This window comes from Saccopteryx leptura, chromosome 6, assembly GCF_036850995.1.
Source record: "Saccopteryx leptura isolate mSacLep1 chromosome 6, mSacLep1_pri_phased_curated, whole genome shotgun sequence".
In the NCBI taxonomy this organism is placed as follows: domain Eukaryota; kingdom Metazoa; phylum Chordata; class Mammalia; order Chiroptera; family Emballonuridae; genus Saccopteryx; species Saccopteryx leptura.
Window position 1 is genome coordinate 156,305,353 of NC_089508.1, and position 24,157 is coordinate 156,329,509.

A 24,157-nucleotide genomic window follows, 5' to 3' on the forward strand; every position below is an offset into this window, starting at 1 on the left:
TTTTGGTGAGCGGTGTATATAGTTCGGCTGTCCTACAAAGGAAATGTTTCTTCAGCATAAGGCAAGTCTGTTTAAATGAAGATTTTTCATATTGAACAGGTACTTTCTCATTATCTTTATTCACTCACTGAGCATATAGTGTGTACCTACTGTGTGCTAAGGACAGAGGCGGATTAAGGTTGGTTGAGGCCCCGAGCACAGAAGAAAATATTGGGCCCCTTAAAAAAAGAGAGAGAGAAAATAAAGATACATGTTAACCATATTTTTAAATAAATAAAAAATGTTATGTACTATTAATGTTAAAATTGCACATATGAAACCAAACTTGGTGTCATTAGAAGAAAGTGTAAAGCTAGGGTTTTGCGAGGCCCTTCAGAAGTTGGGGCCCAGGGTGCGTGTCTGTTAAATCCGCCTCTGGTTTAGGACTGTCCCATGCACTGAGATACAGAGAGCTAGCTTCTGCCCTTGAGGTGCTGGGAGGCAGACATACAAAAAGAGCTTTACAGAAGAATGTGGTAGGCACAGACAAAGGAAAACAAAGGATATTCTGGCAGCACCAAAGAGAGACACCCACCTGTGACCCCAATATGGCATCAGGGATCCACAGGTCACATACCGAGGAATGTCTATTATTGCTGGAATGTCAAGGGAGGTGAAGGGCTGGCTGAAGAGACGAGTCGGGCCAGTCACATGAGGTCTTGGTGGCCTCAGAGGGAAGTCCATATTTGACTTAAGAAAGTGAGTCCTTGGTCAGAGTTGTACCATAAAACAGTCACTCTGGCTGCCTGTGGAAAACAGGTTAGAAGGGAACAGAGTAGAAACACAAAGACCCAATGAGCCTAACCAGGTGGTGGCACAGTGGATAAAGCGTTGGACTGGGACGTGGAGGACCCAGGTTCAAAACCTGGAGGTCGCCAGCTTGAGTGCGGGCTCATCTGGTTTGAGCCCAAGGTTGCTGGCTCAAGCAAGAGGTCATTCAGTCTGCTGTAGCCCCCGGTCAAGGCATATATGAAAAAGCAGTCAATGAACAACTAAAATGCCACAATGAAGAATTGATGCTTCTCATCTCTCTCCCTTCCTGACTGTCTGTCCCTATCTTTCCCTCTGACTCTCTCTGTCTCTGTCACACACACACACACCAAAAAAAAAAAAAAAAAAAAAAGACCCAATGAGGTGGTTACAGGCATCTGAGCAAGGAGTGATCTGAGCTTAAGAAAGGGATGGAAAGGATTGATTCAAGAAATGTTTTGGCCAAGATTTAAGCTGAGAAATGAAACAATGATAATCCTCGGGATTTCATCCTGGATGACCATGTGGTCAGGGTGTCACCATCACAGCTGTTGGGGCTGTGAAGCAGATGAAAGGAAGCTGAAGTGAATGTGGGCATGGAGGAGAGAGCAAGGGAAGAAGTGGAGGGGCATTGTGCCCTTTGGCCCTAAAAATTCTCACTTGCTGAGAATGCATGTGGTGGAGGGGCTAAGGGCAAGGAGGGGATGTTTAGAACCCTTGATACAGGAAATAGGAGAGAATCTGACCTAGGCCTAGCAGTACAGGGCACTGTTGGCTTTGAGGGTCATAAATCTGCATTGGCATGAATCCGTCCACCTTGGCTTTTCTCCAGAACATAGATGCCAGGAAGGCAGGTTGGCCCATAGTACCGGGGCTGTGGTCTTGCTAGGAGGCAGAAGGGAGAGTGGGTATATAGCAGAGAGAGCTAACTGTTCAGTAAAGTAAATAGTCCTACCCTTCTATAGAATAAAGTTGAGGCTACCATTGCCCAGTATACCTCCTCCCCTCATACCTATTACATCTGAAAGGTGAATGGCTTGTTTTTTGTTTTTTAAATTTTTATTGATTGATTTTAGAGGGAGGGGAAGGGAGAGAGAGAGAGAGAAACATCAATTTGTTGTTCCACTTATTTATACACTCATCGGTTGATTCTTTTGTGTACCCTGGCCAAGGATTGAACCCACAACCTTGGAGTATCAGGATGACACTCTAACCAACTAAGTTACCTGGCTGGAGCCAAGTGACTCATTCTTGCCAATGGAATGTTGATCAGGGATGACATGTATCATTTCCAGCCCAAGATAGTTAAGATGCAGATGTGCCTTCTGCACCCTTCCTTTCCCCTTCTAAATTTGATGCCCTCTTGGAAACCACGTGTTGGAGATAGCAGAGCCACAAGGTAGAGGAATCGTGGTTACTGAATCATCACTTAGAAACAGATACCACTGATCAGGAATGACCATTTTGGGTTTTTGTGAACAAGAAACAAACTGTGTTAGTTGAGTCAATACACATTCTAGAATTTGTTTGTTATGGCATCTAGCATTACCTTAACTAATATAGGGTATCAGAAAATTGATGGTTATTCAGATGATTCAGATAGGCCAGGCTGGGTAAACAATTGAAGCCTCTAGGGATAGAAAATTTTTGTTAAGCCCTGGCCGGTTCGCTCAGTGGTAGAGTGGTGGTCTGGCATGTGGAAGTCCTAGGTTTGATTCCCAGGCGGCACACAGCAGAAGCACCTATCTGCTTCTCCACTCTTCCCCCTCTCCTTTCTCTCTATCTCTCTCTTCCCCTCCCACAGCCAAGGTTCCATTGGAGCAAGGTTGGCCCAGGCGCTGAGAATGGCTCCATGGCCTCCGTCTCAGGTGCTAGAATGGTTCTAGTTGCAATGGAGCAATGCCCCAGACGGGCAGAGCATCACCCCCTGGTGTGCTTGCCAGGTGGATCACAGTCAGATGCATGCGGGAGTCTGTCTCTCTGCTTCCCCACTTCTCACTTCAGAAAAATACAAAAAAAACCTCCAAAATCTTTGTTAAAGTTCAATAATAGTAGTGAAGAGGGGACTAGAAAAATCTAGGAAAGCAGGAGGTCAAGGCCTCTGGTAGAATTCATGAGCCAGGATTTCCGAGGAAAACTATCCCACAATGTGGCAGGAGCCAAGTGGAAGAAAATGAGGATCATTAAGCGGATCCAGGAATTGTGATGCTGAGAGTCAGGAACTGTGTTAGCCAGTTAGTCTGCCCAGACGTTGTAGTCTGTGATGAAGCAGGATGTGGGTGGAGAGGAAGCCTCAGAGGACTGGCCCTTGTCCTGCAACCAGGGCACCAGGAAAAAGCGCTTTAGAGTAAAGAATAAACTAACAGCCATCTCTCAGTCCTGTTAGCTGTCATGGCTTAGCAAAACTGAGCAGAGCATCTCACCACTGTTAAGGATTTCTCAGTAAGTCACATAGGATGCACACCACAAAGCTGGTCCATGAAAGGGATATCTGTAAATGCTGACATAGGCTAAGTTCATCCAGAAACAGCCAGACCCATTAACAAGAGAACTTCAATTGATAAAGCAGCTTGGCACTCTCCAAAGCACTTATTTACAAGTGTTTGAGCTTCATGGAAACCCCAGGAAGACTCATATGGAAATGGTGTCTCTAAGCTGAATAAAGTCACCAAAGTGTTAAGTGAGATCCTTCCAAAGAGGGTAGAGCCAGGGTCTCTTGATCCTTGCCTGTGGTTCTTGTTATGAAATTGCTTTTATAGATATTTTTAGACATTAACTGCCCATTACCTTAGGAAGATTTAGGCTTCAACTTGCCATTGGCAGCAGGAATGACTGAGATGGCCTCCAAACGCACTTCTTGCTAGTGAGTCTTAGAGGAGTTTCTGAATGAATGGTTCCAAAACAGGGATGGGAGTAGAAGTGACCGGGAACTCAAAATAATAGTTCTGAAAGTAAGAGTTTATTTTTCTTTAAAAAAAAAATTATGAAGTGAGTGTCAAGGATTGTTACGGCCCTCCACAAATTCAGAAGGCTAGGCCCCTTCTATTTTGTTGTTCTCCTCTGTTGTAATATATATAGAACATTATTTCAAAATTCAGGGGCTTAAAACAACAATAAGCATTTATTATCTCATACTTTCTGTATATCAGGAATTCAGAGTGACTTAATGGCTGGTTCTGGCTCAAGCTCTCTCCTGAAGTTGCAGATTTGTGGTCATCTGAAGGCTTGACTGGGACTGCAGTAGTGCTGGCAAGTTGGGTCTGGCTATCGGCAGGAAGCCATAGTTCCTCATCACCTACAGTCCTCCATAGGTTGCTTGAGTGGCTTATGGCAGCTGGCTTCCACTACCCTAGAGCAAATGATCCAAGAGAGTAAGGCAGAAGCTACAATACCTTTTATGGTGTATGCTCAGAAGTCACACTGTCATTTCTGCAATATCCTATTGGTTTCACAGGTCAGCCCTATTTAATATGGGAGAGAACTAAACAAGGACATGGATACCAGAAATTAAAAATCACAGGAGGATATCCATGCATGCTGCAAATGGCTTTTTCCAGTCTACCTGAATCATTACCAGCTAGAAGCAGCGGTCATTGGGACTTGGACATGAGCTGCAAAATATAGAATGGTGACAACAATTCCAGTGCCATGCGGACTTTTCCTGTGGGGAACTTTCCTGGATTCCTGCTCCCTGTGACAGCTCCTAACAGACTGAACTGTGGTTGGGTTGCATTTTTCAGGGATTTGGCATGGTGATGGGGCCAACTTGGACTTGGTGAACATGTTAAGGACACTACTCTTTTAGGGATTCTTGCTGTATTGGCCAAGAGTTTGCTTAAAGGCTTTTAATCACTGTAAAAAAAAATAGAGAACTGGATGAAGAAGATGGGGCACATATACACCATGGTATACTATTCAGCTAGGAGAAATGATGACATCGGATCACTTGCAGTGGAATGGTGGAGTCTTGGTAGCATTGTGTGGGGTGAAATGGGCGAATCAGAAAAAAACAGGAACTGCAGGATTCCATACATTGGTGGGACATAGAAGCGAGACTAAGAGGCATGGACGGGAGTGTGGTGGTTACGGGGGGTGGGGGGAGGGAAGGAGGGAGAGGGGGAGGGGGAGGGGTACAGAGAGAACTGGATGGAGGGTGGCGGAGGACGATCTCTCTTCGGGTGATGGGTATGCAACAGAACTAAATGACAAGATAACCTGGAAATGTTTTCTTTGAATGTATGTACCCTGATTTATTGATGTCACCCCATTAAAATAAAAATTTATTTAAAAAAATAAATAAATAAATAAAAGGCTTAAGGCAAAAAAAAAAAAATCACAGGAGGCCATCTAAGAAGTTGGGTTCTGCCATCCTCAAAGTGTGGCTTCATCCTCATGTTTCAAGATGGCTGCTCTAACTCCAGCTATCACATCACAGAAGGTGCCTACTACTAGTATGAACAAAGAAGAAAGGAAGGGCATGCCTTTTCCCTTTAAACAGACTTTCTAGAAGTTGAATAAACCATCATACTTATATCTCATTGATCAGAACTTAGTCACTTAGCTGGAAAGAAGGCTTGGAAATTTAGTATTTATTTTGGATAGTGATGTGCTCATCTAGACCAGATACTGAGGACAGTTGGCAGTCTGCCACATCAACAATGTTCCCGTGTAGATTTCAAAGGATGGGGTGGGGGAAAGGAGCACAGAGAAGATCACTATCTTGGGTTACTGACCTGGCTAAGAACTTATGACCCGTCTTGTCTGGGAAATAATTGTGTGTGTGTGTTGGCAGGGTCAGGGGAGGAGTGCAGATTAGTCCTTCACCCTGTAATTAGTGAATCTCAGTGTAAAGAGAAAATAGTCCTTAGAGAGCTCAAGGGAACAAATGAGCATTAAAAACAGACCTAGTTCTAGAAGCCCCATCAAGGATGGTCTCAAGAATTAAGATGGTCCAGAAAATGAGAAGACTATCACAGGAGGCATCGTGAAGGCAGCTTCATTCTGCACCCAGACCTGTGGGTTTAAGTAAATGCTAGGTTGCCCGATTTAATGATTCAGTGCAGAAGCACAGATGGGCAACTCTAGCAGCTGTGTTTTTAAGAGATTATATGATTCCTAATCAATGAAATGAGACCAAATACGGAAGTTTTTAGAGCTGAACTGCAGATTTGCCAGAGACCTCTTAGAGACCAGAGCCAGGGCTTGAGCAGCCAGCTGTGTGCTGACTCAAGCTGGTGGTGAGGGGTAAGGAGGGTAGTGTTGGGCACTGGCGCCTGGTGGAGCAGATGAGCGATTAGCTAGCCAGAGAATTCTAAGGCTTCAGAAGTACACAGAAAAGATGCCCTAGCAGAAGGACGGCAAGGCTCGGGCTTGGCCAGGTGACCAGTGAGAAGAGACACTGTTATCCTGGAGGAATGTGAAACAAGAAGACTAGGGCCAGGGCACCCAAGGGGACAGCTGGTACTGCTATGGCCTTGTGGAAGGAGCGAGCTTTCTCTTTGCTGCCACAGCCTACTAGGATGTGAATCCTTATCATGAGAGCGGAAGAGAGCAGACTGAGGACTCAGAGGTACTGCTTCATGGAAGGTGGCTGGGGTTGCCTATCTGCCTGGCTGGTCTCACACACCCTGCCCATGGCCCAGGCTGGATGATGTCCTAGGAACTGAGTCCCCACCTGTTCATCTCCAGATGGGGTTGTCAGGACACCCTGGGCAGGCAACATGCTCACTCACTTGGGCCATAGCCCCTGCTCTTTATTGCATGAGATTGTCAATCATTACCACATTGCTGCTGCACAAGGGCCCATTTCCAGAGCGACGAAGGGATCAGCAAAGCTCCCAGCCTTCGCCACTCTGTCTTGGCCTCAGTCCCAAGTTCATTGAGAAATTGGGAGACCTTCACAGACTTTGAGGACCCTTTCAAAATGAGACACCTTTTGGTGTGGCTGAGATTGGTCTCCAACCCTGGGCAGAGGGTGAGGTCCCTAGGGGCTAACAGTGGCTGGTAGGGGGTAAGGAGGGGCACAGTATTCTGAAGTAGCCTGAAATTGGCTTGGAAAATCTCAGACTCTGCTTTGTGGCTCTGTTGCACCAAAGCTCAGTGAACACCTGCTCACTGGGACAGACCCTAGACTACCCCCTGGGGACACAGAGCAGAGATAATTAAAGCAAAAGAACTGAGGGTGCAACATGCAGTGGTGGGTTAAGTACAGGGGACAGAAATAATGGCATGTGAGAGTGGAATGGAAAGGGAAGCTTTACAGAAGAGGTGATACCTGCAAGAAGGATGGGTGTTCCTTGATGGCAATGGAGCCAGGTGAAGAAGCGCATCCAGGCAGAGGGAACAGCAGGCCCCAGAGTTCTGAGCTGTGAGGCTTCCGGGGGCAGAGGAAGGGAGTTTGTTTGCCTGATACATTTCCTGTACTCTGAAGTTTCTGGGCCTGTTCAGGGTGGAGTATGGCCTTGATCTCTTCCCACCAAGCAACTCAGAGGAGTCAGAGGGGAAAAAAGATTCTCCCTTGCTGCAGAGCATCAAAGATAAATGGAAATCCAACAAACTCTGCAGCAGATAGTGGAAGTACCTTAATGAGGAAGGGTAGAAATAGTCTCTGGTCTTGAATAACCTGCTCAAGTCCCAGTCCTTCTCCATGTAGGCCCTTGGGTATGATTGTCCCTCACAGTTTCTGATGAAGCAGAAGGCAGGGCTGGAAGGTACACTGTGTAGGGCACTCTGGCCTCCCCACCTTGTAGTCAGATCCAGTCCCTCCAGGTCTCTAGTCCTTTCCAGAGTCCATGGCAACCCCCACTTATGCCAAAGCACCCGTTCTGCTCTTGCAACCAGCACTACAATGAAAGAAGCATCATCTGGCTCATATTGACAGACCTTCATCACTATTTTTGTAGCGCACAAGTTTGCTTCTCTGGGACCCAGGACAATGCGATATGCAAATAAATCACCAGGTGATCCCAAACCAAACAGTAGCTTTAGAGTTTTTCTGTGAAAGCAAAAGGAACCAAAGACCCCAGTAGGTATAGTGGGCACCTCCTCTCTGAGTCAAAGTGGGACTGAACCAGAGCCATACTGGGATGTCACCCTGTTTCCAGCTACAGGTGGACCAGGAGCCTCTGGCACAGAGCTGCCAGTGCCGTAGCAAGGCTATGGGAGAGTTTGTGGTACAGGTAGAGGGTAAGCCCTGCCCTCAGTATCAATGTCCTGGCCAGCCCAACTCACTCATCCCGGAATTCCTTTCCCCTGACTACTGCTCATCTCACTGGGATGTGCAATCACCTCCTGGCAGTCTGGCCTCTCTCAACCCCAAGGCCTAGCACAGGTCACATCCCTTTGGCTCTGTAATTCCCTTAATTACATACTCCTTGGTCTGGCATTCAGGTCTCTACCCACTACAGTATTAACACCTCTCACTGGTTTTGTTTACACTCCTCCATCCTTTTTATACTTCTAGCCACAAAACTCTGCCAACCTTGGACCCTGGACCTTGCCTTTACCTAATGTCAGTACCCCCTTGCTGCTGCTGTAGACACTGCCCTTCTGACCAGGCCTAGCTCCAGGACTATCTCACCTATTAAGTCTTCCTTGTCACCCTCTGCCCTCTGAACCCATGGCCTAAGGGATGGAGCTTTTTTTTTTTTTTTTTTTAATTTTTATTTTTTATTTATTCATTTTAGAAAGGAGAGAGAGAGGGAGGGAGGGAGAGAGAGAGAGAGAGAGAGAGAGAGAAGGGGGGAGGAGCAGGAAGCATCAACTCCCATATGTGCCTTGGCCAGGCAAGCCCAGAGTTTCGAACTGGCGACCTCAGCATTTCCAGGTCGACGCTTTATCCACTGCACCACCACAGGTCAGGCCGGGATGGAGCTTTTTACTAGATTTGCATCTTTAATTACAAGAATCTTACATGATCATAAAAACATTCCCATATTACAGAAACATACATAGTAAAATGAATGTGTATCATCCCAACTCTCCTTTCCCTAGAACTCACCCCAGTTAATAATCAGGCATGAACATGAATACCCATTTTACCCACCATGAGCGGGACCATAACCACTTGGCATGGTGGTAGCAGGGTGAGGGTTGGAAAAAGCAGATTTGGTAGAAGTTTCCAGAGAGTGGTAACAGGTTGACTTTGAAAGAAAATTCTCAAGATTCAGTCTGTAGGACCCTTGATTTCTTTCAAAGATTTTTTTTTCTTTTTTAGTGAGAAGAGGGGAGATAGTGAGACAAACTTCCACATGTGCCCAGACTGGAATCTACCCAGCAACCCCAATCTGTGGCCAATGCTCAAATCAACTGAGCTATCTTTAACACCTGAGGTTGCTGCACTTGGCAACCAAGCCATCCTTCCTCAGGGGCCAACACTTGAACCAACTGATCCTATGTACAGGAGGAGAGGAGGAACAGAGAGGTGAGAGAGGAGCAGATGGTTGCTTCTCTTGTGTGCCCTGACTGGGAATTGAACCTAGGACATTCATAGACTGGGCTAACGCTCTATCCACTGAGCATACCAGCCAGGGCCCAGGAAGGCATTTCTAATTTGTATGGGAATATTCATGCTATTCACTTAAGAGCCAGAAACTCAAGTTTAAAAAGCAACCTGACTTTGCCTGACCAGATGATGGCTCTGGATAGAGCGTCAGCCTGGGATACTGAGGACCCAGGTTCAAAAACCTGAGATCATTGGCTTGAGCATGGGCTCACCAACTTGAGCAAGGGGTTGCTGGTTTGAGCAAGGAGTCACTGGCTCGGCTGACCCCCCCCCCCCGGGGCCAAGGCACATATGAGAAAGCAATTAATGAACAACTAAGGTGCCAAGTGTTACAACTATGAGTTGATGCTTCTCATCTCTCTCCCTTCCTGTCTGTCCCTGTCTCTCTCACTAAAAAAAAAAAAAAAAAAAAAAAAAAAAAATCAACTCAGCCTCTGGAGGAGAATCCTCTTGGCCTTGGCCTAGCACACCCCCACTACAAGCCCCAGCTGAGCTGAGCAAGAATCTGGCAGCCTTAATGACATGGTCACTCAGTTGACGGGAGAAAGATGAGCTTTGAACCCTGGCCTTTCCTTCTCCAACCTGGGCCTTCTGGCCCATGTTCTGGCTGGGTAGCCTAGAGCCCCGTTACCCCCTGAGGGATGCTCTTGATAGCATAGTCCAAGAGAAAAATCCACCCTAAGGGTTCAATGGGCCCCGTCCTCCTTAGAAAAGGATCTGTGCTGACATTTTAAGGGGGAAGAAACAGGATTTGCTAGCTATTCCTTCTCCAGAGACTTTAGCCCATGTTTCTAAGCAGTTTGAGGGGCAGAGGGCAGATATCTTCTCCAAATAACCCAAAGAACCACATCTCTTGACCCCATTCCAATTTAAAGAAATATTTAAATTTATTTAATAAAGGACTGGGTGCAGTCGTTGGGAACACCTAATCCCAACTTAAGGAAGTCAGGGAAGATCCAAGGTATTGGCATCTAAACTGATACTTGAAAGATAAGCAGAAGGTAGCAAGTGAAGGTGAGAACAGCATTCCTTGCAGAGTGAATATCATGGGTAAAGGCCTGAAAGTGTGGGGGAGCATGACTTTGGAGAAACTGAAATTGACTGTTACTGAGATAATGTGTGAAGGGATGTACAGGTGTGTAGTTGAAGACGTCAACTGGGAGGCAAGGAAGGGTTTTAAAGAGATGACTGTAGTTACTACATAGACCATAAATTGGAGGTGATAACTTGGAGGAAGTGAACGCCTTTGGAGAAACAATAATGATGGCCTGGACTAGGGCAGACGGAATATGAGAAGAGGTAGTATTCAACACTGCATGTCAGGGTGAGGGAGGAAAGGGACCCTGCATAAGTGTTTTGTTATATATATATTCTAGACCAATGTTTGCATTCAGCAAACAACTTTTAACTGGTTTGGACTCTGGATGGGGGAAGCTGGGAGACCCCACATCTTTTCATAAGTGAAGAACTGAAGACCAGTGGCAAGTAAGAAGTGCCAGCCTGGCCATCTAGCCTGCTGACATCAGTGCAAACCTGACTGGACACCCAAATCTTGATTGGAGCATGTCTATGGCTAGACACAGAGGCGGATTCAACGGCGGGTGCACCAGACATGCACCCTGGGCCCCAACTTCTGAAGGGTCCTGCAAAACCCCAACTTTGTACTTTTTTTCTAATGACACCAAGTTTGGTTTTATATATGCAATTTTAACATTGATAGTACATAATATTTTTTATTTATTTAGAAATATGGTTAACATGTATTTTTATTTTTCCTGTCTCTCTTTTTTTTAAAGGGCCCCATATTTTCTTCTATGCCCGGGGCCTCAACTGACCTTAATCCGCCTCTGGCTTGACATCATAAATCCTGAAGCAGACATCCCAGGTAGGTAGCTGACCACCTCCAGACAACCAAGTGCTTACCTGACCTATAAGTCCAATGTCCCCAATTGCTCAACAATGCTCAGAAACTTTGCTTTTTAAATACAGAACAGAGATAGTTCATGACCAACCCTATTTCTCTCCCCGCAATCCTGAGCCTAGGCTCTCTGCTGGAATAGTTTTTCTCTTTGGTAGTAAATCTTTTTTTTTTTTTTTTTTTTTTTTTAAGAGAAAGACAGAGAGCAAGAGCGAGAGCGAGAGAGAGAGAGAGAGAGAGAGAGAACTATCAACATATTGTTCTCAGGGTCAAAATGGCAACCCTGACACTCCAAGAGGACACTCTATCCACTGAACCACCAGCCAGGGCTGATCTCTAGCCTTAACTCAAGCCAGAGGTTCCCCAAGCCATGGGGGCCTGAAGAGGTTTTAACAAAGTTGGGCACACTGTATATGTTCTTTGCACAATTCTGATACTCTACACCTGTGGTTTGTCTTTTGAGTTCTCCTGGACACCTGAAGGTGCAGTGAAAGGCCCCAGGAGGGGCTAGAGGGGCTGTCTGAGGCCATGAAGCTTGAGGATGTCACAATGTAGGGTATGGTGGAAGAGAAGGAATCTCAAAGCCTCAGTCTGGCCTCCACCTTTCTGGGTGACCTTTCCTCTCTGAGCCTGTTGCTCCCATCCAATCCCCAGCTCCCAGCCTTTTTCACATGCCATTCCTTTTGCCTGGAATACTCTTTCCCTTCTTCTTTCTGTTTGATTCATCCTTTAGATCCTAACTTTCTTAGAGAACACCTCACTGACTTCTTGGTACAGGTCAGAGTCCTTAGTTACATATTCTGATAGACCAGTGTTCCATTACTACTGAACACTGGTATATATATGGAGAGAGAGAGAGAGAGAAAGAGAAAGAGAGAGAGAGAGAAAGGAAGAGAGATGAGAAGCATCAACTTGTAGTGAATCACTTTAGTTGTTCATTAATTGCTTCCCATACGTGCCTTGATCAGGGGGCTCCAGCCAAGCCAATGACCCCTTGTTCAAGCCAGCAACCTTTGGACTTCAAGCCAGAGACCTTTGAGCTCAAGCCAGTGACCATGGGATCATTTTGGTGATCCCACACTCAAACCAGCTACCCCGCACTCAAGCTGGTGAGCCTGCACTCAAGTTGGTGACCTCGGGATTTTAAACCAAGATCCTCAGCATCCCAGGTAGATGCTCTATCCACTGCACCACCACTGGTCAGGCGTATTACTTCTTTTCCTTCATTAGAGGTTTTCTTTACTTATTTACTACCATCTGCCTTATGCAGGATGAGAGGGGCCAGACTGTGCCTCCGTAGAAGAGAGTTCTCTTGTCTTACTGCTATATCCCTAGCCCTGGCAAGAGACCCGTTCAGAGTAGGCACTGAATGAATGAATGAATGAATGAACAAACAGATGGCTGGCTGAAGAGTTTTCACTTGGTAAAACAAAAGTCTCAATTGGATGAGATACTTGCCAGCATTAATACAATTTTCTAGGCCTCTATTGTTTTATCTTTGAAATAGGAAGAATGTTCTCTGCTTGTTGCTTTATTCTGTATCTAATATGGTTCAAGTCAGCCTGATAAAGTTTGGGAAGGTTAATAACAACTTGGAGTCCTGGCTAAATAGTTTAGTTGGTTAGAGTGTTGTCCCAACATGCCAAGGTTGTGGGTTTGTTCCCCAGTCAGGGCTCATACAGAATCAACCAATGGGAGGAAGACAAGATGGCGCTGGAGTAGGTGGATGTACCAACATCCACCTCCCAGAACCAAAGTGGATTACAAAATAATTTTAAGAACATTCATCTGGAAAAACCAACTTTGGACTAAACTAAGAGGACTCTTCAACCAAGGAACACTGAAGAAGCCACACCGAGACTGCTTAGTGTATCCCAAGGTTCTCTTTACCAAGCCACAGTTGCAGAGCTCCAGGGAAAAGCACCCTGGTCTCATCTCTCCAGGCAGAGGAGAACAGAAGCTCCATCTCCACACATGCTGCAGATGGCTTTTAAAGTCTACCTGAATCATTACCAGCTAGAAGCAGCGGTCATTGGGACTTGGACGTGAGTTGCAAAGTATAGAATTGTGACAACAATTTCAGTACCATGCGGACTTTTCCTGGATGTGGACTTTTCCTGGACTCCTGCTCCTTGTGACAGCTCCTAACAGACTGAACCAGGGTTGAGTTGCATTTTTCAGGGATTTGGCATGGTGTTGGGGCCAACTTGGATTTGGTGAACATGTTAAGGACACCTACTCTTTTATGGATTCTTGCTGTATTGGCCAAGAGTTTGCTTAAAGGCTTTAATCACTGTAAAAAAAAATAGAAGACTGGGTAAAGAAGATGTGCATATATACCATGGTATACTATTCAGCCATAAGAAATGATGACATTGGATCACTTACAACAAAATGGTGGGATCTTGATAACATTATATGGAGTGAAATAAGTGAATCAGAAAAAAAAACAAGAACTGCAGGATTCCATACATTGGTGGGACATAAAAACGAGACTAAGAGACATGGACAAGAGTGTGGTGGTTATGGGGGGGGGGGGAAGGAGGGAGAGGGGGAGGGGGAAGGGGAGGGGCACAAAGCAAACTAGATAGAAGGTGACGGAGGACAATCTGACTTTAAGTGATGGGTATGCAACAGAATTGAATGACAAGATAACCTGGACATGTTTTCTTTGAATATATGTACCCTGATTTATTGATGTCACCCCATTAAAATTAATAAAAATTTATTTATTAATAAAATAAATAAATAAGTGAAAGAAAAAAAAAAGGAATCAACCAATGAATGCTTAAATGGATGGAACAACAGATTGTTTCTCTCTCTCTTTCAGAAATTCAGGCTGTGCCAGAAAATACCAGTTTCTCTTTCAGAACTGGATTTAGGTCCCCAGATCCCTGGGCAGGATGAGTTTCCAGAAGCCTCAGACACATGCCCTAGAGTTAGGGCAATAAGGCTCTTCTATACTTCCATGGCTGGGCAGGGAAGGTGGGTAAATGTCACAGCTCAGAACTGGGGATTGTGTCCCATGAGGGGCCCAGAATGCTCTGTTTGTTTGTCCATCTGTCTGTCTTCAGTGATGGACTGAGTGTAGTAGTTTTTCTGAGGCAGAGCCCAAGGTCTGGCTTAGGACCTAGTGAGTCATCTCCCAAGAGTCTAGGCTGCACAAGAAGGCTGCCTTTGCTTCTACTGTGGCAGTAGGTGGACCTCACCTACTGAGGTCTAGGTCTGCTTATAAGATGTATTAGGTTGGGGAAACCATTTCCATAATCTTTACCAAGTGATTCTGCCTGGCCATCCTCTCCCTGAAGGCCTGGAACCACCCTTTCCTATTCCCCCAGTCTTGAGGAAACATGATCCTCTTAGAAGGAATGGCTGGCTGGACTGGAGGGATGACTTGTCCAGGGATGGGAGTGAGACTGTACCAGCCATATCAAAAATAGTACTAACGCTCCTAAGACCCAGGATAGGGAGTGCCAGGTCCTAACAATTAACGGAGGACATGGAAGAGCTAAAAAACCTAAATGAAGGAAAGGAAGAAGCGTTTGATTCTGGAGGAAAGTTTTCAGTGGTTGGGAATTTAATGCCCATTGAATAAATGGGTAAGTTTCTACCTATGGGGACCTGCCTCTGATGGAGGCCTGGAAAGAGTGAATGCTTTCAGTATTCTAAAGAAGGGTAGCCTTGTCCCCACTCTTTGATGTGCCAGTCTGTGCCCTTACCTCCTGTTCAGACCACTGTTCATCCTTACTGGTCCCTGTGGGATGCCCCAGTTGGCCCAGATCCTCCTTAAAGTCACAAAGGTCAATAAAATCACTATCAAAATACCCAAAGTGTTTTTCAGATATAGAAAAATCTATCCTAAAATTCATATGGAATCTCAAAGGAGCCCAGACAGCCAAAACATCTTGAAAAAGATAAAAGTTGGGGGTCTCATACTTCCTGACTTCAAATCTTACTTGAAAGCAACAGTAATCAAAACAGTGTGGCACTGGCATAAAGACAGACATATAAATGAAGGAAATAGAATAAAGAGCTTAGAAATAAACCCTCACATATGTGTTCAAGTGATTTTCTACAAGGGTGTCAATACCATTCATTGAGGAGAGGACAGTCTTTTCAACAAATAGTATTGTGAAAACTGGATATCTACATGCAAAATAATGATCTTGGATCCTTACTTTATACCATATATAAATACTAACTCAAAATGTATAAAAGACATAGATTTAAACGCTAAATTATAAAGCTCTTAGAAGAAAACATAAGCAACAACTTCATGGCGCTGGCCAGTTGGCTTAGTGGATAGAGCATTGGCCTGGTGTGCAGACATCCTGGGTTCCATCCCTGGTCAGGAAACACAGAAGAAGCGACCATCTGCTTCTCTTCCCTTCCTGTTCGCCTTTGCTCCCTCTTCCCCTCTTGTAGCCAGTGGCTTGGTTGGTCCAAGCATCAGCCCTGGGTGCTGAGGATAGCTTGGTTGATTGGAGCATCGGCCTCAGACAGGGATTGCCAGGTGAATCCCGGCTGGGGCGCCTGCAGGAGTCTGTCTCACTATCCCCCTCCTTCACTTAAAAAAAACTGTCCTAAAAAGCTTCATAACACTGGATTTGGCAATGATTCTTGTGTATGACACCAAAAGGACAGGCAACAAAAGAAAAAAATAAATAAATTAGGCTTCATCAAAATTAAAAACTTTTGTGGGTGTTGGAAGTATCGGGGAGGGCACTTTGTGAAGTGTATAATTGTCTGGCCACTGTGCTGTACACCTGAAACCAATACAAAATGATGTTGAAAGAAAAATGTAATTGAAAAAATAAATAAATTTTTAAAAATTAAAAACTTTTGTTCATCAAAAGACAATACAGAGTAAAAAGGAAACCCATGGAATGGAAAAAATATTTGCAAATCATGTATCTGATAAGAGGTTAATACCTAGAATAAATAAAGAACTCTTACAACTCAACAACAAAAACAAATAACTGGATTTAAAAGTGGGCAAAGGGCCCTAGCCAGCTGGCTCAGCGGTAGAGCATTGGCCCAGTGTGTGGAAGTCCCGGGTTTGATTCTGCTTCTCCACCCTTTTCCCTCTCCTTTCTCTCTCTCTCTCTCTCTCTCTCTCTCTCTCTCTCTCTCTTTCCCTCCTGCAGCCAAGGCTCCATTGGAGCAAACTTGACCCGGGCACTGAAGATGGTTCCGTGGCCTCTGGCTCAGGTGCTAGAATGGCTCCAGTTGCAACAGAGCAATGCCCCAGATGGGGAGAGCATCGCTCCCTAGTGGGCATGCCGGGTGGATCCCAGTCAAGCGAATGTGGGAGTCTGTCTCTCTGCCTCTCCCCTTCTCACTTCAGAAAAATACAAAAAGAAAAAGTGGGCAAAGGCCTTGAGTAGAGATTGCTTCAAAGAAGATATAAAAGTGGCCGATAAGCACATGAAAAGATGATCAACATCACTAATTATTAGGAAAATAAAAGTACAAAAATACAGTGATATACTATTTCATACTCATTTGAATGACTATTATTATAATACAAAACCCAAAGCTAAACAGACTATAACATGGGTTGAAAAGGATGTGGAGAAATTGGAACTCTTAGGCATTGTCAGTGAGAGTATCAAGTGGTACATCTTCTGTGGAAAGTTTGGCAGTTCCTCAAAAACTTAAACATTGAATTACCATATGATCCACCGATTCCACTTCTGGGTATACACCTAAAAAGAACCGAAAGCAGAGACTTAAACAGATGTTTATACACTCATATGCATATCAGCATTATTCACAATAGCCAAAATGTGACAACTCGAATGTCCATCAGTGTGTGAATGGATCAGCAAAATGAGGTATAGACATACCATGGAATATATTCAGACTTAAAAAGGAAGAAAATTCTGACATACGCTACAACATGAATCTTGAGGACATTGTGCTAGGTGAAGTAAACCAGTCACAAAAGGACCAATACTGTATGATTCTGCTTGTATGAGGTACCTAGAGTAGTCAAATTCATAGAGACAGATACTAGAAGGGTGGTTGTGGGCAATGGGAAGGAGTTATTGGAATGAGGAATTATTGTTGAATGAATATAGCATTTCAGTCTGGGAGGATATAAAAGGTCTGGGGATAGATGGTGGTGATATGATACAACATTAAGTATACAACAGTGTAGATATACTGAATGCCACTAATTATATACTTAAAAATGGTTAAAATGGTCAATTTTATGTTAGTTATATTTTAGCACAAAAAAAAAAAGGAAAAATCACAAGGGAGTTAGGCATTAAGTCTTTAAGTGTCCTCCTCTAGGAGCTTATTCAGGGCCCTGGAAGATGGTGGAAGGGGAAGGGGTGCACGTGAAGGGGGCTGTCTGGTTCCCACCCCCACCCCCAACCTACCCTTATTTCTACCTCTCTAACTCCTGCCCATCCGTCCAAGCCCAGCTCTGGTCCTTTCCCTCTTTCTCCAGGATGGAATGTCCAGCCCTCACTGCTCCCCCCCAGAGCAGGTGTCCCTCCCTCTTGCTTCAGCAGTCCTGCTCTCCTCACCCGGGACTCTCTCCTCAGGGGACTGAAGCCTTTCCCAGGGCTGGGTCAGCTGCTCGCCCCCACAGTCTGGGGGAGACCTCTGGGGGAGACCTGCAATAGCTGCTCAGTGTCCTCGTCTGCAAATGGGGCTTTTGAGATCTACCCCTCAATGTGTTGTGAGCATCAAATGATAATGTTGTGAAGCTCTTAAGTACAGTAAGTTGTACAGTAAGTGCTCATATATTATTGTTATCAATACTGTTATGATTATTCTTCATATTAACCTGGAATACTTGCCCAGTTATATCTTCCAGTTGCTCCTATCCCTTGAGTACCAACTCCACTCCTACTTTTACCACAAAGCCTTCTTGTCCACGTCAATCCCCACTGACCCCTTTTGAGGCATCTTGGAATTTAAGAAAAATCTGACCTCATAGGATTATCATGACAATCAGATAGCTTAATCTATATAAAATACTCAGTACAGCGCCAGGCACATAAAATGTGCTCAGTATGAGTTAGCAGTGATGGTGAGGAGGACAATGATGGGTCATTTTACATGTCTGTTCTATGTGTGTTGTCTTGATTGTGACTGTCATTCTTTGTGTGAATGTGTCTGTCTGTCATTCTTAAGTAGGTAGACTTAATAATAAAGAAATAAGACAGTAAGAGGTAGTAGGTTTTAGGGAAATGGGTTCAGGTTCAACAGGGATTCTCAGAGCCTTGGAAGGGGTTGGTGGATCAGAAAGTGACAGTCTAGAGGCCAGGGAGATGAGAGAGTCATAGTGAAGCTATAATACAGAATAAGGTAACTGTGGCTGAGCTGTGGTCAAGGGAGCAGGAAATTGGCCTGGAGCCAGACTGGGCAGGACCTTTTCCCAAAGGGATCATAGTGCCCTTAAGTGTTTGCAGGAGAGAACTCTATTTGACTTACATTTTGAGAAGCTCACTCTGGTTGTTGGGTAGAGAATGGACAGCAGGGGGCATGGGTAGGAGCAAGCAGACAGTGAGAAGCTGCTGCGAGCTCATCGCATCATCCAGCACTGAGCAGAGAAGTGGTGGTGGCCCTGCCTGGGTGGTGGCAGTGGAGGTGGAGGGGGCTACGGGCAGATTCTGGAGGTGTTTCAGAGGAAGAGATGCCAAGGCCTGCAAATGGACTGGCCATTGGAGCCTTTGCCACATAGGTGGAGAGTAATATCATTCTCTGAGATCTGACCACTTACAGCTTAAAGGACGATACTGGCACCTGGTTGCTGGGAGTTGAGTGATCAGTTCACCTTTTCCCCACCTTTGTTGGTTATACATCACAGCTCTTACACTCAGAAGGGTCTTTGAGTCTAACCCTGACCTTCTAGCTGCAATTTGAGCTCAAACCATTCCATACTTGGCTTTGGTGAGCCCACTGGGTGCTGAGAGGCAGTGGGACTGAGGCATGGGCTCAGGAACAAGGGCTTGGCTGGCAAGCATGCTTCTTGTATGATCACTGTTAAGTATGCCAACCTCCGGTGCTCGTCAGACTTAGATCCAGTGAGCCCATGCCAGGGTGTGTGGGCCGGAGGACCCGGTACAGGATCTCACTGCCCCAAGCCCTTCGGGTCCACACATGCCCCTCATCCTGCCTCTGGAGCCCTCTCTCAGATAGAAGCATCCCCTGGGGCCCATGAGAAGGGATCTTCTTCGTGATTCCTTCAGAGGTAGGAGGTAGAGAGTAAAACCTCTGATCTTGATGCCAGACTCCAAGAAATTACTCACCAGAGGGCAAAGCTTCAGAAACCCAGGCAAGGTACCCTGCCCTAGGTCTGATTAGAATGACTGTTTAGCAGGGGCTGTAGTATTGGGGGGCTTTCAGGGAAGGGACCAGGGCCCTACCCAGCACAGTTCCTTCCAGGCCTAGTCTGCCCTATACCTCATCTTACCAAACTGCAGGTGGGGACCAGGGAACCATAGCCTGAGCCCCTTAGGACTGACTGGTCCCTCTAGCTGACCATTTGGGACCCTCAAAGCCCCAAGATTGACTTGCTGTGTATTCTAGAGTCCCATCATGGCTTTCTCATTTCTGATCCCTATGCTGCCCTTCTGGAAAGTGTCAGTAAGTTCCACAGTGACCCCCATCCTGGAAGCCTGCTCCCCGACACTCTTAGGAAAATATCCCAGTCTTGGCCTCTCATGAGTTCCCCACCCCCAAGAGCTGGGATCCGATGACCAGCCTGCTCAGGTTTCCTTCTCCTGTCCCCCCACCCACTGCTCAGCCCTCCTGGGCCTGGCTCACAGCCATGTCTGCATAGTCACAAGCCTGCCAGTGGGTAAAGGGACTATCACTGCGAAGGCAGTCGGGTGACCTGGGATCCAGTTGGCTGGGATAGAGCCAGGGAGTTGTCCCAGCAAGGTGACACTTTGGGAGTCATTAAATCTGGAGGGGCAGGGTGGCTTCACAAGGTGAGCTCCCCACTTTTCCCTGAGCAGAAGCTTGTCTGGTATCACCTGAAGAGGCAGGCCTTTAGAATGATAGCCCTCTGACAGGGTTTTCTCTCCCCACGACACCCCGTCATGCGCTTCTGCAGTTTGAGGGGTGAGGACGTGTTCCATATAAGTGTGCAGTCCCCAGGATCTTCAGCCCCTGAGGTTACACTGAAATGCCCACCCCTGGTCCACTCCCCCACAACCCTGTGAAATGCCCCAAACCACCCCCTCCTGGCTGGGCTCCTGGATTTGCTTTAGAGGGCTAGATGGAGTAAAAGTGTCCAGGGTCCACTTCAGGCAGAGGCGGGGCCTGGCCTTGTGCAGAAATGGGGACTGCTAAGGCTGGTCAAGGCAGGTTAGAGGGGTGAAGCCTGCTGGGGACCAGCAGAAGTGCTAAGAGAGGGGCTGATGTCTCCCAGATTAGGCTGTCTGGGGGAGATTCAGCCACAGTGTGTTCCCCCAGCAGCCACCGCTATTTCAACCAAGGGCTTCCCCAAACCCCACAGTCACCTTCATCCCATGCTCAGCCATTGCCAAGAGTGTAGACTCTTGAGGGTGAGCCAGCAGGTGAGCTAATGAAGTCGGGACTGCCCGCTCTCTTCCTGCCATCCTTCAGGGAAGCTGTAAGAGAAGTGCCCGCTCCTGCTTGTCATCCTACTGTGTGGTAAACGATGCAACTCTCACATCCCAGGATCCTCCTGCCCAAGTTATCGTGTCCTGTGGCACTCCTGGGGGTATTATGCTCCCCGCACTTCCATGTCTGGACAAGGATTCTGGCCAGGGTGAGCCCTTCACCCTCAAGGAGCCCCTCAAGAGTTCCCAGGGGTAAGGCTATTTGTCCCTCTGTTCCTGGTACTGCCCTGTGATAGGAAACCCAAATGCCTGAGGAGGGAGGGTCAGGGAGTCAAGGTGAGATGGGGAAAGACACATTCAGGAGTAGTTGGAGGATGCAGACCCTCTTTCCTCTGCCCCTTGATCACTACCCCTCTCTAGCCAGGTGGCTCTCCCACTTGGCACCATAAGAGAGCTTTCTGGGAAGAAAGAGGCAGCGGTCTTAAGGGGCTCTGGATATTCAGGCAGATCACGGGTGGAAGAATGCTTAGAAGAAACCCCCAGAGAGCAGCTATGACCTAGGAAAGAGTCACCATGGGCATATTAGCCCACTCTAAAATGGGATGGTGGGCAGCATCCTTTGGGCCGGAGGGACCCTCTCTCTCCCCAAGGAGACTGATCTCTGCTGGTGCCTGCAGAGACGGGCTACAGAGGGCCTGGGGCAGTTTCCCATGTTGCTGCTAGAAGAACCCTCAGGGAGTTCAACAGTGTCACTATGGGTCTCAGTGTCTCTTTGGCCACTTGCCAAAGCTTCACAAGCTCTGTCCCTCTCTGGGCTTCAGTTTCTGCATCTGAAAAATGGGTATCATTGGTCTAAGGACTCAAAAGAAGTCTATTTTATTCCCCAAATATCTCCCTTCTCTGCCTGTCACTCATTCCAAAAGCCTGCTCTCCTTAGTAAGTTTTGGTTGGACATTGCCCTGGTCAGCTACCACCCTTGAAAGGTGACCGAGGGCACAAAGCTTTTTACCTTTGGGAGGATACATTTCCTGATGGCATCATGCTTCCATCCCCTTTCTCCAGAGCTGGCCATGCCCCCATAAATTGAGACCTCTAGGTAGCACCCTGTCTGCTATCCCCTGTGCTATGTCCAGATCAATCCCAATCTCAAGGACTGGAACCTGGACAAAGATGCCAATATAACATTCCTTTGCTAATGAGAGCCCAAGCAGAACTCTGACACTTAGCCAAGCCACCCTCTATTTCAGCTGATACTTGTTGGCTGAGCCCTTACTTTGTGCCAGGCACCCAGATAGTCTAGGAGGCAGGAAGTGAATAGAGAGGAAGATTAGCCATTCCACTGCCCGCATTGGTTCCCATTGACCAGCAGCATAGCATCCTCACAGATGTGGCACTGAGGTTCCACTCTAGCAAAATCCTCGAAGAGGGAGCTTGCCCCTGGGAGCCAGATAAGGAGCACAGGGAGTGTTCAACCAGGTCTCCAGGCCCTCTTACACCCTTAATGAGATGGCAGTGCCATGCGATATCTGGTCCAGCAAGCTGACCAAAGAGCAGTCTCATGTTTAAAGGAAAATAGGATGTTGGGTTTGCTATCAGGCTCAAAGCAGGAGCTGGCAATAAATCAAGAACTGAAAAGTGATGTCGCTGCTTCAAAGTAAATTTCCAAGCCCAGGAAACAATTGTGCATTAAAATCCATCAGAGGAAAAAAATCTATTAAAACTTTGGGAGAAATGCTTTGCTATAAATTAGATATTTCTGCCAACCAGGATAATTCAATAATTTCCCCTTGACATTCTCGAGATTTCCTCTTTGGAGGGAATTATGCTTTGAAGTTGGGAGCAATTTATTTTCAAGGAAAGATGAAGAGTTGACTAGGAGTGAAGGTGAGAGGGCAAGGAAGGGGCTCTTCTAGGTAAAGGGAAGGGAGCCCCTTTTGGGGGCTCAGTGTCACTCAACAGAGGTTTTCCGTGATTGCCACAAGCACTGCAGTGCAGGGCTTTCACCAGATGATGCCCCACTTCAGACCACGACTCTGACAGGAGAATAGCAGGGAGTTTGGGAAGGCCTTTGGGTCCTCCAGTATCACCTTACCGTTAGAGCAGCCTCAGTCTTACAGCTTCCCTGAATAACTGTCTAACACCTTCTTCAACCTCTATGGAATCAGAGCTGGTCTCAGGTGACAGGTGCCTATGGTCCCTTCTCAATTCCAAGTGCAGGATAGATGGGGACGGCTGCCTGCCTCTTAGTCTTTCTTCCTTTGCTGTGCAAGATTCGGCACCAGCCCAGATCCCGCCCCTACATTCTATCTACCTCCTGTAATTTGGAACTTTGATCCTAGCCCATCAGCTCAAGTTCTTCTGCACAAGTCCAACATAGCCATGATGCCAGCCAGCCTCTCTCAGGTTAGCCAAACATGCTCTGGCTGGACAGGGCAGCTAGCAGAGGGAGAGTGTCAAGCAAGGGATGGGATCTTGGAGCACTGGGCACGATCTACTTAGCCACTGGGTACCAGCCTCCAAGACATCTGTGGGAGCAGGGAAAGAATTGGAGTCAGGACTTGGGCAGGACAGGGCTCCAGAGTCAGCCTGCCTGGCTGTGAATCCTGGCTCCTCCACTGGCAGACAAGTCACTTAACCTGTCTGTAAGCCCTGATCTTGCTATCTGTTAAATGGGGGTAATGATAGTACCCTCTTTATAGATAGAACTAAATATGACAATGTGTGTGAAGCACCTAGCACCAGCCTGTCACAGAAGTGGTACTTAATATTTTTAGGACTCGGGTCTCCTGACTACAGACTCTATAACCTTTCCCACTGCAGGAAACTCACCCCCTGCAGCCCCTACTCAGACCCCCCCCTTCCATCCAAACTTGCCTGTATTTGGGGACTTATGTCCTTAGAACCATGAAGAATGGTGTATGCCTGTGGAGCTGGGCTGCCCACTCTACACCCAGCCCACAGTGGTCACTCGTTGTTGCTACCAACAACCCTCACAGGAAGGGTGGTTGCTTAGAGTCATTTTGCTGAGGCCCTGGGAGCTGAAGTGACAATGCTTAAGGCTACCTATTTGGGGGAAGAGGTTGGAGCTCAGACTGGGACCCAGGTTCAACTCAACCACAGAGGCAATCTCTTATCTCAAGGCCCCTTCCCTCCTTCCCTCCCTCCCTCCCTCCTTTCCTCTTCCTCCCTCCCTCCCTCCCTCCCTCCCTCCCTCCCTCCCTCTCTCCCTCCCTCCCTTCCTTCCTTCCTTCTTAGGAACCAGAGCCTCCTAGAGCCCAGACAGTGACCAGAGCAGCAAACTGAGGCAGGGCCATATGGGATCTTCTTTCTCTGAGTCTCTAGGAGGAAGATCATAGAGCCCAGCAAAAAAAGGTCAAAGGGGAAGGAAGTGGGAGA